Genomic DNA, 16,480 nt, shown 5'->3' with positions numbered 1-16,480 from the left:
ACACCTCCCCGTTTGCAAGGCTGCACCTCCCGAGCGGGTACCAGTTTGCATTTCTAGGAACAGATGTAAACAGGGACCCCGCTCGGAGGCTTGAAATGCAGAGAAAATTTTGCAGAGCTGCTCTCTCCTGTGTTCCTGGTTCCTCGTTCTCCAAATCTGCTGCCTAAAGCATCTTCAGCCTCAATGAACCGTGAGAAAACAGCACGGCGGGGCATAGCAAGGAGCCATCCTGGCTGAGCGCTGCCTTTGTCTGGCAGGTTGTGAGAACAAGGGCTGCCGCCGCTCTGACAGGGCAGCGGGGCTCGGGCTCGGGTGCTTACTGCATCCTGGAGGGCTAAAAATATACACGTTTGTCATGCAAAATGGATGGTGAGATGTATGAGGTGCGCTCGGTGATTTTACAGTCCTCATTCACGTTACGGCTCTCTCTAACCCTGGTGATTTTCTCTAGAGTGTTCCTCAAAGCCCTGGGGAGGAAAGTAAAACTGTGTCAGGAGGGGAAGGGGGGGTGCCCCTTTTCAGGGGGCTGCACACGGACTCTGCAGGATATTGATAATATCTCAGATCGGCCCTGTTCTAAGTTCGTAGGAAGTAAACGATGGCTTGAACAGACTGCAGGTATTCCAGATGGTTCTCAGGAAATAGAACTTAGGGAGGTTCACCACAGCCTTAACTATTGGGAACCACGAATACATTGTTTGAGCCAGAAAAAGGTGCTGAGCCCCATCCAGTAACTCCGACGGTTCTGCAAGGAGCAGCGTGCTGCCTCTGCGCTTTGTAACTTCCCCGGACTCGGGGGGGGGACGACGACTCCTCGGGGTGCCCGGCCACACCTGGCACAAGGGACCCGCACTGCCGTGGCTGTCTCAGAGAGATGGCATCTCCCGCCAGCGAGCCGGAGGAGAAAGGGCAGGAGAACAGGACCTCTGACGGCCTGTGGTTTGCAAAATCTGATAATGCAGGTCTGCACCGCGTTCGGCCGGCTTCCTGGGGGAGGAGGTGCACAGCAGGAGAACGGGAGAGCGCTGGGAACACCGGAGGTCTGCTCTCGCGTAACATTCCACGAAGGACTGTTCCTTCCAGCCGGGAATGCCAGGGTCACTGCCCAGAGGTCCTTAAATTCGATTTAAAGAGAAGGAAGGGTAAGAGAGGTCCTTGAATTCGATTTAAAGAGAAGGAAGGGTAAGGGGCTGAGGCACGCACAGCGTGAATCCGGGGTACGCTGCCAGCCGACATCCTGAGGGTTTCCCGTGTGCCTCAGTTTCCCAGTGCCTGTACTGAGGAACGGAAACCTCCTTCCTCGCTGCCGTCCTGCCGGGTGGCTCAAGTGGGCCCAGGCGTCCCAGCCAGCCCTCGGGCATCCCACCCACCCGTGGCATCCCACCCACCCGTGGCATCCCGCCCACCCGTGGCATCCCACCGCGCTCGGGCGGGCAGCGGCCGGAAGGGGTGCGGGGGGGGGGGGGGTGTCCTGCTGCTCGCCCACCTGCGGGCCCGCTGGGCCTGGCGCTGCCGCCCACGGGAAGGGAGAGGAGCCCCGGGGCAGGAGCCGAGCTGCGGGGATCGGCTCCCCGTTCGTCACGGCTGTGCCACGTTCATGTCGGGGGAGAAACCGAGGAAAAACCTGCCCCTTCCTCCGGAGCAGAGGTGGGAGCGTGTGCCGAGCACGCTGCCGGGCGGGGAGACGCCTCGCCGGGGTGGGGCCGCGCCGTGAGCCCCCGCCGGGGGGGGGGGGGGGGAAGCGGGTCCCTGCGCGGCGGTGGGGCCCGGCCCGGGGCGCATTCCCCCCCCCAACCCAATCCCCGCTCGGTTCTTCCCTCGGGGCCCCCGGCCCCACGGCGGGGGAGGGGGAGGGGGAGGGGGAGGGGACCGCGGGCGGGGGGCGGCAGCCGCGGGGCGGGGCGGGGGCGGTGGCACGTGCCCCCCCGTGGCTCTCGGCGGCGGCCGGGGGCGGGCGCGCTCGTTCGCTCGCTCGGTGGCTCCGGGGGCGGCGGCGGCGCGGGCGCAGCCGTGTGCGAGGCTGCCCGGCGAGGCGAGCCCAGCTCAGCCCGCTGCCGCGCCGCCTCCTGCCGCCGGGCTGCCCCGGTCGCCGCTGCTCGGGAGATGCCGCTCGGCGGGCGGGGACCCGCGGCTGCCCTGCGCCTCCGCCGCCGCGGCGGGGACCTCTGAGCGCGTGAGTCACCGGGGGCGGCGGCACCGGGGAGGGGAGCGGGGCCGCTGCGGGGAGGCTGCGGGTGGGGGCGGCTCGTCCCGATGCTGCCCCGGGAACTCGGCGGGGGGAGCGGCGAAGTTCCGCCGGGGCGGCCGGGGGGGGGGGGGGTTGGGGGTGTCCACCGGGAGCCACAGCGGGAGCCACAGCGGAGCCCCGGGGCGGTGCTGCCGGAGCGCATCCCGGGGGAAGGCTCGCGGCTGCGGGCGGAGCGGAGCGGAGCGGGGCGGGGGGGGCTCTCGGCGGCAGCGCCCTCCCCGGCGCCGTGCAGCTGCCCCGGTGCGCTCCGGGACGAAGTTTGGCTGCGGCGGGCGGTGCCGCCTGGGAGCCTGAGCTCGGGTCCGGTAACCGAGCCTGCCCGTTAACGACGCCTCATCAAGCTGGAGTCGGCAGCGTTTGATTTGCCTGCGAGAGGATTCTGGCACAACTTCTCATTAAGTTTGCATTATAGGTTCTTAACGGATGTCTTAATTAGGTGCTGTTGTTAACAGGAATATTACGCTAATTAAAATCGCACCCTCCAGGTGAAGGTAAATTATAAGGAAAAGTTGGGCGAGGTGGAGTCTGGATTAATGGGGTGAAGGAGGAGGAGGAGGAGGAGAGGCTCCCGCTTGGGCTGGCCGGCCTCGGGGAGCGGGCAGAGCCGTGGGCGCAGAGCTTGGCCCCGCGGCCAACGGGCAGAGCCAGGCGAGCAAGCGCGAGCTGGTGCAGCTTCCGCTGGGTTTTTCCTCTCCCGAATTCCTGCCTGTCTCCAGGAATTTCATTGCGAGACGAGCTTGCTGTGCCGGCGTGTCAAGGGCTTGCTGCGTGGGGAGGGAAAAGGCCTTTCGGAGTCACCTGGTTTATTTGTGTCGCGGGTGTAAATGCAGAGCACCGTTATCCAGCCACCCGCATGCTGGCGGTGCCCCCGTCGGTGCGCGTGCCGGGAGGCTGCACCGTGCGCAGCATCACATCCAAATGCTTCAAGGCAGATGTCTGAAGTAAACAAATGTGGTGCGGGGGTCCGGGAGCGGCCGTGCTGCTGAGGTGCTGGGCAGGGCACGCGCGGGGATGGGCAGCGGGGTGTGGGCAGCGGGCTGGCAGGAGCCGGGGGCACGGTCCCATCCCTCTGGCTGGAGCAGCCCGGAGAGCGCTGGGGAGGTTCCATAGCGCCTGTGTGTGCGCAGGCGGAGGGATGGGGTGGGGGGGAGAGCAGGGAAGCAGGGATTTCTCGGCTTCTCACTCCAGTAAGCATGACATTAACAACACAGACTATTTTCGGTTGCCTTTCATGAAGGTTTGGAACTCGCTCGCTGCCTCTGCAGAAGCCTGGCCTCAGGCAGGGTGGCTCCTGCCGCTCGGGTTCCTGTCCTGGGGGGCACAGCCTGGGGTGGTCGCTGTGCGCTGCGGGAGGCTGCGACGTCGGGGAATTCCTTGCTTTTTTTCTCTGCTAATTCTGCCTGGCATTCTCCGGGGTGTCCGGGGCTCGTGGTTTGTCTCGCAGCGCTTCGCGGGTGTATTCTGCTGCCCTGGTGCTATTTGCGTTCCAGCGGTACCCAAAGGCTGCAGCCGGGCTGGAGGCCTTGCTCTGCTGGGTGCTGTGCAAACGTAGATGAGGGCAGTCCGTTCCCCAAAGAGCTTCCTGGTTTCAGGCTACAATGGTGGAGGCGTGATAAAGCCTCACGAAGTAAGAAGAGACGGCTGTTTTTCTGGATAATAGATGGAGAAAGGGCCTGGAGTTGATAATTTTTGTGGAGGGATGGTTGCAGCAGGTTGGGGCTGGCCGGGCTGCCCAGATCTGGCCCGTTGTTGGGAACTTGTTCGTGGCTCTGGGGAGCTGTGGCTCCGCCTGTTAGTTCACAGAAAATACAGGAGATTTCCCCCCACACACACACACTTTGGAGTGATCTGTGGGATTGTTGGGCACCACGGAAAGCCTCGGCACAAGGGCACACGAACGTTCTGCTGCAGCGTTAGGGAAACCTTTGCCAGGGTTAAGGCGGCTGCTTTTGGGGCACGGCTGTTGGATCCTCTCACAGGGACATAAATTTTGTGTAGCGAGCTGAGGGGGGCGGCTTAGACCACTGAAGATAGGAGGTCCGGAGCCTGCAGGCCAGCTGGCTGGTGAACTGCTCTGGCTGCGAGCCCGACCCCAGGTAGCCGCAGGGGCGCAGAGGGACCGGGATGGGACGGGGACCCCCCAGCCTGGCAGTCATGCCTCTCTCGCTCCTTCCTGGCAGTTTAGGAGCCACGTGGGGACAGATGTCGCAGAACTGGAGGCGCTGAAGGAGCCGTCACCGACAGACATGTCCCCCGGAGCCAGCTCGGCGCGAGGCTGGTGTCCCTCGTGGGCACCCCTGTGCTCGGCCGCAGGGCTGCTGCGACGCCCGTCTCCTCCCTTCCTGCTGCTCCCGAACCAGAGGGACCTGGGTGGGCTGGGAGGTTTTAGGATGTTTTGGGATGCTGACCCTTGCTCCATGTGATGCTGCCTTGGGAAAACCTGCTCCTCCAGCTTTCCTTTCCCAAACCTGGCCGGTCGTGCGAACTCCGTGTGCTCCCCGCTTACACAGTCCCTTCATGACAAGGGCTGGGATTTTTCTCTCCCTCCTTTTCAAAAGAAAGGGCCTTTCCCAGTTGCACTTACTGCTCCATCTCCCATCACTAGAACATGTCGTCCTTAATTACTGCGTTCATGTCCCAGGCGGTGGGATGGCCGGGCAGCCTGCGCGCCTGTCTCTCCGTGCTGCTGCTGGTTGCTGATGCTTTGCCTCCCTGTCCTGCACAGCAGGTTTCTTCTTTCCCACCCAGGGTGGGAAACGGTTTAGCTCGTTTGCCACGATGCCTGAGAGGGGTCCCCGGGTCTCCCTGGCCGCGGCGAGCGCGGGAGCGGGGCTGGAGCACGCGCCGGCTGGGTCCAGGCGCTCAGGGGGGATGCAAGCGTCCCCATCAGACTCGCGTCTCAAGCAGCTCGTCCAGCACGGGCTGTATTTGCTCGTTCAGGGTATAAATAAAGGTTTTTAAGTGTGTGCATTTACTAAATTAGTTTGTCGTCACAATTTTTCAAATGGATCAGCTGACGGTAGATAAATGCCTCTGAAGGTTATTGAGATAATAAAAGGCATGAGGGAAGTTCCTTAATTTATTTGAGTTCTCTTTTAATTTACAGTCTTATGGGGTGAGAGTACACCGAGTAATTAGTTCTTATGAATGATTTGCTCTTTTCAAACAGCCGTGGAAAAGGAAGGGGAGCCGGTGGTGAGGTTTGAGGCTGAGCTGGGGGGAGAGGGGTTGAGCTGGCGGCGGTGCGGCCGTGGCTGTGCGCAGCCGAAGTCACGCGGTGCCGGGGGCTCCTCGGGCATCACCGTGGAGCAGCCTGCAGAGGTGCCGGGGCGGATCGGTTGGCAGCAGCTCTCCTTTTTGCACATCTGGCGTAAGAAAGTCCGGCGGGCTGAGGTGCCTTTCCTGAGGCTGTGCAGTGAGTCAGTGTCTCAGCTGGGTTTCAGAGGTGACCTGCAGAGCAGCTTGCTTCCAAATGGCTCTGAACGCCTTTTGCTCATCGGCGACGAATACAATGAAGTGGAAAGGAGACATATTTTCAAGCGTGCGAGCTGACAGGCCTCCCACGTATCAGCCCACGGTGACCCCCCGCTGCTCTCCCCAGCCCCTGTCCTGCCCCGGCTGTCGCTGGCCGTCGGCTCCGGCCGCCCCGGGGGGATTCGCTGCCCCCAGGCCCTCGGGGAGCACCCGCACCCCGGCAGCGAGCGGGGCAGCAGGCTGAGCCGGTGCCTTCTCCCACCAGGATGCTCCTTCCCTCGCCGGGCTGCGGCACCAGCTGCTTTTTTCCTGTCTCGCAGTACGGGCAGGGGCTGTTGGCGGTGCTTTTCCAGGGCTTTCTGCTGGAATCGTTCGAGGTATTTCGGGACGTGCGTTCTTGCAAATTAATTGACAGGCTGAGATACCAGACGAGGAAGCAAAATTTTCTTCTCTGTTATTTCATTAGTTATTGAGATTACATTTTTTTTTTTTTTAAACTTTATTTTTAATAAACCAATCTAAAGCTAGCTCTCTCCTTTGCTCAGCTCGCACTCGGATGCTCTGGGCATCATTGTGTCTTCCAGACTAGACAAGATTGAATTTCTAATGGGTAGAAATGAGCACGCGAGTGCGGGATCCCTTTTTGTGTTGCGTTACCCAACGTGTACGCGTCCCCCCGCCCTCCCTGCCGGGCACAGGTCGGTGGCTCCTGCCCGTCCCAGGCTTTGCTGGGCAGCCTTGATCCCGTTCCCTCGCTGGCATGTCCTGAGCTCCCGTCTCGGCCCCAGGCTGCAGGCGTGCCCTGGCAGCGCGGTGGGGTCTGTGCCATTTGAAACTCCTCTGCGCGCCGTCCCCCCCAAGCCCCCACCTCCCGATACCACCAGCTCCGCTGGCCAAAGCTCCTTTTCAGGCTCTTTTCTCTCGCCGTGTTCCTCCGGCTGCTGCGACAGGAGACGTTATTTTATTTTCAGCCGTGGTGCACAGCCGTGCTGCTGGCTGTGAGGTGCGATAGCCGGTACCCCGGGGGACCCCGGCCTGGGAGCGTGGGGGGAACTGGGCAGCCCGGCTGCTCTGTGGCCCCATGCGGTGCTGCGTGATGCTGGTGAGTTTTTTTTTCTCCTTTAGTTATTTTTCGGCTCTACTGCTCGGAAACGGAAGCTGTTTCTGCTCCTGTGAGCTTCCCGGGCGGAGAGCGGCTCCGGTGCTCCATCCCTCGTCGCCTGGCAGGGGCGGGGGGCTGCGGGGACGGATCCTGCGGTGGCAGGGAGGGGTCCGCAGGGTTTGGTTGCTGGGAAAAGTGGTTTCTCCCCAGTGTTCTGCTGTTGCTTCTCCCAAGCATCGAAGGACCCGTGTGCTCGTGTGGGCCCTGCCAGGCTGCCTGCGCCCCTGCTGCGGGATGCTTTTCTGCCTGGGAAAATAAAAATAAGGCTCTTTTGCGGTCTCGACTGGCGCTGCCGTGGGGAAGATGAGACGCTGCCCGCAGCCCCCCAGGCTGGGGATGGCAGCTGCCAAGCCGTGCCACGGTGCCCGGTGCGCGTGATGCCCGGCGTGCCGCAGTGCCCGGTGCATGTGATGCCCGGTGTGTGTGATGCCCGGCGTGCCGCAGTGCCTGGTGCGTGTGATGCCCAGCGTGCTGTGATGCCCGGCGTGCCGCAGTGCCCGGTGCGCATGATGCCCGGCGTGCTGCAGTGCCCGGTGTGCATGGTGCCCAGTACGCGTGATGCCCGGCGTGCCGCGGTGCCCGGTGTGCCCTCCTGGCTGCCCAGCTCTGCCCAGGCAGAAGAGGGGTGAAAATGGGGTTTAAATATCTAAGAGGCCCTGGACTCACTCGGGTTCGAGAGGGACTGCTAACGCTCCCTTTGGGCAGTCTGAGGGATTCGGGAATTCCTGCGACTGGGAATGCGGGCAGTGGCCTGAGTTCCTGTAATCCGCTCAAATCAGCGCAAGGAATCGGTGAGCAGGGTGTGTGCACGGCCGGTGCGTAGAGAACCCGGGATTATTGAACCGGGGGAAGTCATTGCACCTAGAATTTATGGAAGTGATAAAATGACTTTTGACAAGAGGCTCACCTCCTCCGCAGCCGGGAGAGAATATTTTCCTCTTGTTGGATCGATAAACAATTAATTGTAGAGCAGGGAGCCAGAGAAAAAAGGAGAGTTTTCCAGATCTCTAAACTCTTAATCAAGCTCTGGGTAAAACATAGATGTGAGCACGTGAGAGCTACTGATAAAATCTTGACCTTGATAACTGATTCCTCAATTCCTGGACCGCAGATGATACTTCCTTTGCTGAATAAATCCACTTTTAAATATAGAATTTGTTCCTAGATATTTGCGCTTCCAACGCGTTTAATGTAGCTTTACTTAATAATCTGCTTCAAAATGCTGACTTTTCCCCCACATTTTAATTGAATTCTAATTTCCATTCAGAATCAGCTTAAATTAAATGATTCTAAAAACATTGTAAATAATACATATAATTCACTTAGTCTTACCATAAGCTGTGAAAATAAAGAACCCAAATAACTATTTAAAACCTGCACGCGGTACATTCGTCTCGTTAGCAGAAGACCTGTCATCCTTTTGCTAAATGTGACGTCTTTGCGAATTGGCCGGTAAGAAAGAAAAACTAATTTTAAGCCAGTAGCCAGAGCGCAGGTGACAACCCGGTAACGTGGGATCGGTTAGCAGCGCGGTGCTGGGGATTTGCCTCGTGGCCGGCAGCGCTGGCTGGGACCGGCCCCGCACGAAGGTGCCGCCGGGCTCAAGCTGCGGCGTGGCGGGAGGGCAGGGGGGGTCACGGCACTGGTGTCCCACGTCTATGGGTTTGGGAGGTCGCCGGGAGTGCTGACAGACATTTGGGCTCCGGCAGATCCTCCGCCAGCCGCCTTTGCTGCTGGGACTGATGGAAACCGTGGGTTTCGATGAACTTTCCCCAAACAGCGTTTGGGTCCGTAACGGCTGGTGGCACGGCGCGGTTGGGTCGGGGATGCGGTCGAGCGTTGCCTGTTTGCAGGCTGGGAAGGTCTGTTGGCTCCCCAGGAGTTCCTGGGGTTGTCCGAGGGTCTGGTTAGTGGGGGAGAAGGCTTAGGGCTCTCACAACTTGGGCTTTGGTTTCTGGGCAGTGAAGGAATTCCTGCCGCAGACATGGAGCTGGTGCGAGCTGCTGGCTGAACTGGGGACGAGCGCTGCTTTTCTGGGCCCTGGCAAGGTGACCCCCACGGCTGGGATGCCGCAGCCCTGATGCCGGATCCCCTCTTTGGCGGGCGCGGGGCGGGGGGCTGCGGCGCTGCCTGTGCGGGGGCTCCGCGTGCGGCTACAGATGTTCGGCACGTACAAATGGTGGCTGCTGCTGGAGAACGTCGCTCTGCGCCGAGGTGCTCTGCAGGCAGCCCAGGTAATCTGCATGGCAGCGCATCGCTGCTGCAGTCGCCCAGAGCCGTGTTACAGCCGGGGCTGGGCGCATGGGATGATCCGGAGGCTCCGGCAGCGCCGTGGCAGGGGGGTGTGCCGGCAGCGCCGGTGGGGTCCCCCAGTGCCCCCTGCGCGGGAGCAGGGCTTGGGGTGCAGCCGCGGGAGCCCCCCGAGCTGCGAGCAGGCAGGCGTCGCATGGGAGGGCTCTCGCAGGCGAATCTGCCTGGGAAGGTGCTTCGTGGAATATGCAAATCCCGGTATGGAGAGGGGCCTAAATAATTATACGCATAGCCAGATTTTTTTTAAATAAAGCTATCTACAGTATATTGCAGAAGTAATTAGGAATCCTGAGCTGGCTGTATCTCGATCTTTATAGCAACATAGCTGATAAAGCATGATTCAGGGACCTCGTTATCTTTTTTTAAAAGAAGTTTTTATTTAACTTCCGTGAAGTTGCCATGGTTACTCCTGTGCATGGCTTCCCTGCCTCTCTTGCCTTAAGTGCAGCTGCTAGCGTTGAGAATTAAAACATCTACATTCGGAGCGGCCCTGGCCCCCCCGCTGCAATCCTGGCTGTGCTCTCGGGGGGGGGAGAGGCTGGGGTCCAGGAGCCGCGTCCTTTGCTGACCCTGGAAAAGGCATTTTGAGCTCCGGTGCTTGAGCTGCTTGGCTTAGTAAAGCCCTGCCTTTCCCGTGCTAAACTAACAACCCCGCAGGAAGAATTTGGAGGGTGGGTTTGGGTCCCCATCAGCGCGGGAGAGAGACACTCGTGCTTCCTGAGCTGAGCCGCCTCTGCAGCGATGCACCTCGCCTGGCCGTCGCTCCGCGTACGCTGTCGCATGCTAAACGGCGTAACTGCCCCCTCCGGATCTCTGACCACCAGAACCGGAGCTGGGGCTCTGGCTCCTTGTCCGGGGCAGAGGAAACCTCGCTGCTGGTCGAGCTGCTCCCTCCTGCCGCGGTGCCTCAGAGCTGCTGGCCCCTGCCCTCGTACCGGTGCTGGGAGCCTGGCTTTGCTGTCTCCAGCGGCTGGGCTGGGCTGGGCTGCTGCGGGGGGGCACGGTGTGGAGGACGCTGGTGGCTTTGTGCAGGTGTGGCTGTGGGCACCCCAGATCGGGGCTGCTGGGACGGCCCAGGGCAGCTGTGCCGTGGTGGCCTGGCCGGTGCAGGTGGCCTCCGGCTGCTTCTCCTTTGCTTTCTCGTCGTCCCTCGTGGCGCTGGCAGCCCCGTGAGCGGGTGTCCTGGGATGCTGCGGTGCAGGAGCACCCTCACAGCCATCCCCCGAAACAGACTGGGGACCAGGGATGTGACGGTCGGGCACTTCTCTTGCCAGGGACGTGCCACCGTGGGCCCCCCCATCACTGCGCAGCCCCACGTGCTGCACGAGGGTTTTGCTCCGGTGCGGGCAGGGGCAGAGGGCTGCTCCGCCACGGGCAGCACCAAGCCGTCGGTGACAGAGATGAACAGGCTCGCCAGCGCACGGGATTCCTGTGCTGTGCCACGGATGCACACCGCTGTGCGTCGGCACAGGCTGGGATGTTCCCCGCCGCGTGACACAAGGCTTCCGCATGGCACGGGGGGCTCCGGGGCTGCCCGCCTGGCCCCGAGCGGGAGGGGGAAGGTGGTGGGAGGTGCTGGGAGCAGGGACTGGCACCAGTCCTGGCTCGCTCTGCGTTTTGGCTAATAGGGCGTCGTTGTCCGGGAGCTGACGGAGGCAGGGGTTTAATGAGCCCCAAACGAGCCCTCTCCCCATCCTGCGCCAGGAGGCCGTGGGTGCGGGTATGAGATCAGCCCATTTCCACAGCGATGGCCAGGACAAGACAGCGACAGGAGATGTGTTGTGGTAACGTGTCTCCAGCCAGGCAAACCCAAGAAGTTTCGGGAGCTGAGGAGGCAGCAACCCCCCCCAGGGGCCGGGCGCTGGTCGGGACGCTGGAGGGCAGGGAGCCTCCAGAAGGGAAAATCAGTATTTGACCAGTTGTGTTGGATGGGAAGAAGCCGTGCTGCCGCCTCCTCCCGCCAGTGAAGGGCTTTGATTTCTGCTGGCAGGGGCATTTGGGGCTCGTGGGTGCTTGGCACCGCCGCTGCGATCCGGCGTGCCGCTTCCCGTCCCCGCGGTGCCGGCCAGGTGATGAGGAGCCCTGCGCCGGGCTGGAGATAACGGCCATCTGTCCAGGGCAGGGCTGAACTCTGTCCTCATTATGTCTGTCAAAGTTTTGTCAAGCTTCCCCTCCTGCTCCTCTCGGCATTTTTAAGCAGCGGAGGGTGGGAGGGAGCGTGGGAGGTGAAGCTGCACCAGAAATAATTCTGCGTGTTCGGGGGTGCGAGCGGCGCTGCGGGAAGGCACCTCTCCCCGGCAGCCCCGCTGCTGGCCCGCCGGCTGTTTGCCTGGTTCAAAAAGTCCCCCGGATGAAGTGAGCAGCTTCTATTTGTTTGTCTCCCCTTTCTTCCTCCCTCCTCCCCCCCTCCTTTCTTTATTTCTCTTTTCCCTTCTCTGTTTTCCTTCCTGATGAAAGATTTTCTTGCAGTGTCAAGGCAATGTGACCTGGTTCCGTAATAAAGAGGAGGCTTATTAGAATTAAAGCCCAACAGTGTTAAAAAAGCAATCTTTGCAAGATTGAGGCCATGGGGGAATTGTAAATTCTCAGCAAAGACCTCATTTAAAGACTGGGATGAAAACACATGCGCACGCACGCACCGATGCCTCGCACCGCGAGGGGACGTCTGGTTTTGAGGAGAATTTCGGGTGGACGAGGGAGCGGAGCGGCGCTCGGCTCCTCTTGGATTTGCGCAGGGTTCTCCCGTTGGACGGGCACGTTCGTGGCTGTGCTCGCTCCGTGGCCGGGGCGGCTCTGTGAATATCCCTCGGGTTTGGGTTTGTTTTCCTTGTTCCTCTGGGGATACCCTCCCTGTGGGGCCCCCTCCTCCCGCGTCCCTGCTCATCCCCTCCCGGCGCGGCCGCCCACCCACTGCTGCGGTGGGAGCGATGACAGCCAGTGCCGGAGTTGCGATGGGCGCTGGGTCGGTGCCAGAGCCGGCGGGGAGAGCCGCGATGGGGTGTCCCTCCCTGGCTCCGTGGCCCCCCTGCCCCAGCGTTTGCGGTGGGTGCTGTCTGCTGGGGGTGCTCCCCGCACGTGCGAGCGGTGGCTCGTGGTGCCCGAGCACGTTGCGGTGCCTGGGGCGAAGGGCTGCGGTGGGAGCAGGTGAAGTGACCCCGCTGCCCTCCGGCAGCTGCCTTCTCTCCTTCCTCTTCCTCCTCCTGCTGTTTTTTTCTCCGGGGCTGTGGCTGCGTTCCCACGGCCGTCTGCGGGGAGCGAGTGCGGAGCAAGCGGAGGAGCTGTCGGAGAGGCCCCGGAGCTCCCGCTGTCCACGGAGCAGCAGTCCCTGCCGTTCCCCACGGTGGTCTGTTGTCATGATTTGCTGTTATCTGGCTAATTAGAAAGTAAGCTCTCCTGGCAGGGAGCTCGGCTGCTTCTCGGGCTCTAAGTGCCGTGCACACCTGTGGTGCAGTAGAAAGGAGGATGTCTTAAGCGATCAAAAGAGAGGGCTGATGTAGGAGCGTTCATCAGCTCGCCTGCCTGGGGCCAGGGCCGTGGGAGCCCACGCTGCCCGGCCAGCACGAGGGAGAGCTGCCCAGCGCCGGCCGGCCGCGGGGAGGGGGCTGCTGGCAGCTGGGGACACCTGGGCTCCTGCTCAGCGATGCCTGGGTCAGCGGCGGGGCTCTCGGCAGCGAGGATGCTTAGAGGCGGTGGAGCCCGATGGCCTGAGCCGGGTGCTGCCAGGGGAGGAGCTGCCACCTCCCGTGGGTTTGTGTCCCGGTGCCCGTGGCCAGGGCTCCCCCAGCGCCGCACCCGCCGGGTCACCGGCGAGCCCCGCTGCTCGGGTAGCCGAGGGGCCGGCTGCGCCGGAGCGACAAACGCCGTGTGCCAGCGGATCCCGCCAACGGATGGGCCATCGGGGACCGCTTTCTCCCGGGTCTCACTAAAGTGCGGGGGGAAATGCAGGGCGTTAAGTTCGGTGGCCGTGCTGTTCCCGTGACACGTGGTGCACGGTTCAGCTGTAGCCTTTGTTGTCACTTCGGCTCTGGGATATTTATAGCCACCCGGAGCTGCGCCCAGCCCAGCGCCTGCTTCGCAGCGCTGCTCCCTCTGCGTGTCGGTGCCTCCGCACCCCGGCCGGGGAGTGGGGGCTGCAGCCCTGGGGGGAGCTCTGGGCTCCTGCTCGGGGCCGGATCGCTTGGCACCGGGGAGATGTTCTCGGTCAGGGGGAGAGCAGGGCACTGGTGGAGCTGGGTCTGCTGAGATGTATGGGTGCTGCACAGGGCAGGGACCCCTGGGGTGCTGTGTCGCTGCTCTGCGGCCGCCTGAGCAGACGAGCAGCGTTTGGAGCCTGAGGGGTGTGTGGACACAGCGGTGCTGCTCTCCAGACCCGTGCCGGCATCCCGTGTGGCCGTATCCTGCTGCGTGGCCAGTGCAGCCGGTCGGTTTGTCCTGCTCCAGGAGGAGCATGGTAGCTGGGCACTGGGCTTTGAGGTCTCTGGCAGGGCTGTCAGAAATGAGAGCTCCCTGCGGATGCTGCTTGGCTTGGTGCATAGGTGCAGGGCTGTGGCGATCACCGGGATCTCTGCAGAGCGCGTGCTATTGCAAGGGCTTTGCTGGTCCCTGCAGAGGTGTGCCCTGACGGGTTCGTGAGGAAGCTCTTGCTGCAGCCGGCGAAGCCCGTAGATGCTCTTTTGCTCCTGGACTTGGTCCGTGCCGGGGGGGCCGCGGGGGTGGGCTGCAGACTGTGACCCAGGTCAGAACTTGAGGACTGCTGTTTCCTCCTGCTTTAGCCCTTGTGCAAAGTGGTGACGGTCTCGTGTGTGTCTGGAGTTGCGTTTGTCCTGCGAATTTGGGGTGTATGGTGGGGTTTGGGCAGACGGGCTTTCGGGGCGTCCCGGTCCTCTCCTGTCCTCCGGATCCACTGCAGAGACCTGGAGGAGCAGCCCGGGGGTTGCAGAGGGGCTTCTTCCCGGAGGGGTCCCCGCAGACCCCTGCCCTGCTGCCTGACGGTTCGGGGGCTGCAGGAAGGCAAGGCTGGCGTTGTCCCCTCTCCCTAACGCGCCGTTAATTTAACGTCTCGTCTAGGAGCCTTTCGCTTCAGGATAAATGGCCTTTCCGTCCAGAGCCTGCCTGAGTTACTCTGACGTTTTGCTACTGAGTAGACGTGGGTAGGGAAGAGTCGGGTGTTAGATTGGGTGACAGGCAAGAGAAGCAATCTCTGGGAGGCCATCAATTTGGATTAAGCTTTGTGGACTGGGATGTAGGGTAATCACCATCCTTCATTTCGGAGAGGTAAGAAACAAGTCAGCTTCTTTATGGATCATTATAGCTGCAGCAGGAATTGCTTCCACCCCGGCCATGGGCACGTATCCCTGCCGGGCCAGAGGTGGTGGAGCAGGGTGTAAAGCCGAAGGAGCGAGCCGGCTGCGGCAGAGCACGCTGGGGCAGACGTGGCTGTGGAGGTGTGAGCTGGGTGCTGCAGCTGCTTTCCTTCCCGGCTGGGCTGACCCTGCCTCCCTGCCTGCCTCCCTGCCTGCCTCCCTGCCTGCCTCCCTGCCTGCCTCCCTGCCTGCCTCCCTCGCTCCTGCGGCTGCAGGGTGCTGGGGTAAGCTGGGCGCCGGGCGCCTGGGCTGGCGGGGGCCAGGGACCTGAGCCTGGACCCGCCTGGGGTGGGAACCCGTCCGCTCCTCCTGCGGTGCCTCTGCCCTCGGCTGGGCTTCCTCCAGCCGTGTCTGCCGGCGGAGACTCCCTGACGGGTGTTGGAGTTGCTCTTTGACCAGAGCTCGGCATCCGTTCCCCGGCACGGCACCGCGGTGGGGGGGACCTGCCGCAGCGGGGGGGCACCGGCCGCTGCCTCGCTCTGTTTGCGCAGCATCCCCCGCTCCGCAGCCCTGCGATGGCAGGAGTTGCAGAGCATCTCCCCGGGCCTGCTGACAGCAGCGCTCTCCAGGCATCCTCCTCCTCCTCCCGCCCGCGCACGCCCACGCGCAGGCAGCGATAAAAGGCTCAGCCCCGTAAACAAGGGGGAGAGGAGGAGTGATGAAATGGAAATGGGGCAGCGGTCTGAGGCGGGGGAGTGCGGGTGTGAAGCCTGAACCAGCCGAGCTGAGCTGGTGGGGCTGGTGCAGCTGGTGCGCTGCCTGCGCGCTGCCTCCGGCCGCGGTGGGGAGATGCTCGCGGGCCGGCGGGGAGGAGAAATCTGTTTTGGACTCGCCGAGCGGAAGGCCTCTCTTCCCTTTTGTTTGTACTTTTTTTTTTTTTTTTATATCTGAGTGCTTCATTTTCCAGAAGCTGTCATTTTACATAAACCTCTCAGCGAGGTACATCCATTCCCACTGCCAAAATCTCCATATCAAACACTTGTAACATGCCGCTGAACTGACAGCCCTGACTATACACGCTCCGTGGCTTTACAAAGGGATGCTGCGTCGGTGAAGGATATAAATACACGCATTGAAATGACACGCAGCGCGCTCGCTCTCCAGCTCGCTCTCCCCTGCTCTCTTGCTGCCCAGTTAAAATTTATCTGCAGCCTCGGCACAGCCGCCCGCGGCCCTCCCGGCAGCACCGCTGCGCCCACCCGGCGCTGGTGCGGGTGGGGGGGATGCAGGGCGGGCAGCTGGCGTGCCGCACAGCGTGCCGCTGCAGCGGGCGCAGGGCTGGGTGTCGCACGCGCTGCGGGGAGCGGGGTGCAGCTGGGCAGCGGCGTCCCTGGTGCCTGGGAGGTGGGAGCCCCCGGGCAGCGACACCCCCAGCCCGAGCGCGCGGGGAAAACCCTGCTCCCCGCTGCCACCCTGGCCTTTGCTGGTGCGGTGCCTTGGAGCTGAGCACCGGCTGAAGTGGCCTCCCCGCTGCCAGGGCGCAGGCAGCAGGGCGCAGGCAGCGGGATGCAGGCAGCGTGTCCCTGCCCGTCAGACCAGGGGCTGAGGGCAGGGGGGCTGGGACACAGCGCTAGCCCTGCTGGAGTGGAAAGGGCTCCTCCGTCCCAGCACAGCACCCGAGTTTGCCTTGTTTTTAAAAAAAAGAGGAGCTGATGCAAAGGCACCCCCGGGCCGGTAACGCGCTCGCAGCCGCTGCGGGGTCAGGAGCCCAGGAGCAGGCTGCACCGCGGGCGCACCGGGAATCCTTTTCCAGCCTGGATGCGGCTCTGTCGGCACCCTCTGCCTCGCAGGAGCTGGGGGGGGGCACGGCCCAGCCTTGCTCTGCCACGGGCTGCTTTGTGAACACGGACGGTTGCTCTGGATGTGGCCCATCTCGCCCTGCCCTGAGCCCCCCCGTTCGACGAGCGGTGGCTCTGCTGCCGT

The 16,480-nt window shown here is 62.4% G+C and overlaps 1 long non-coding RNA gene across 4 annotated transcripts in view; it reads left to right on the top strand.

Moving 5' to 3' along the window:
* The first annotated feature begins 1,900 nt into the window (after nucleotides 1-1,900).
* The window catches only part of LOC129214816 (uncharacterized), a 117,563-nt gene continuing 102,983 nt past the window's right edge, over nucleotides 1,901-16,480 (top strand). For all 4 annotated transcript variants that reach the window (XR_008579822.1, XR_008579819.1, XR_008579821.1 and 1 more), the window contains exon 1: nucleotides 1,901-2,173. This is a non-coding gene — a long non-coding RNA (uncharacterized LOC129214816). The remainder of the gene's footprint in view (nucleotides 2,174-16,480) is intronic.

Source organism: Grus americana, chromosome 18, assembly GCF_028858705.1.
Source record: "Grus americana isolate bGruAme1 chromosome 18, bGruAme1.mat, whole genome shotgun sequence".
Classification (NCBI taxonomy): domain Eukaryota; kingdom Metazoa; phylum Chordata; class Aves; order Gruiformes; family Gruidae; genus Grus; species Grus americana.
Note: the sequence above shows the minus strand (reverse complement) of the source record. Positions and strands in the feature narration are given on the sequence as shown.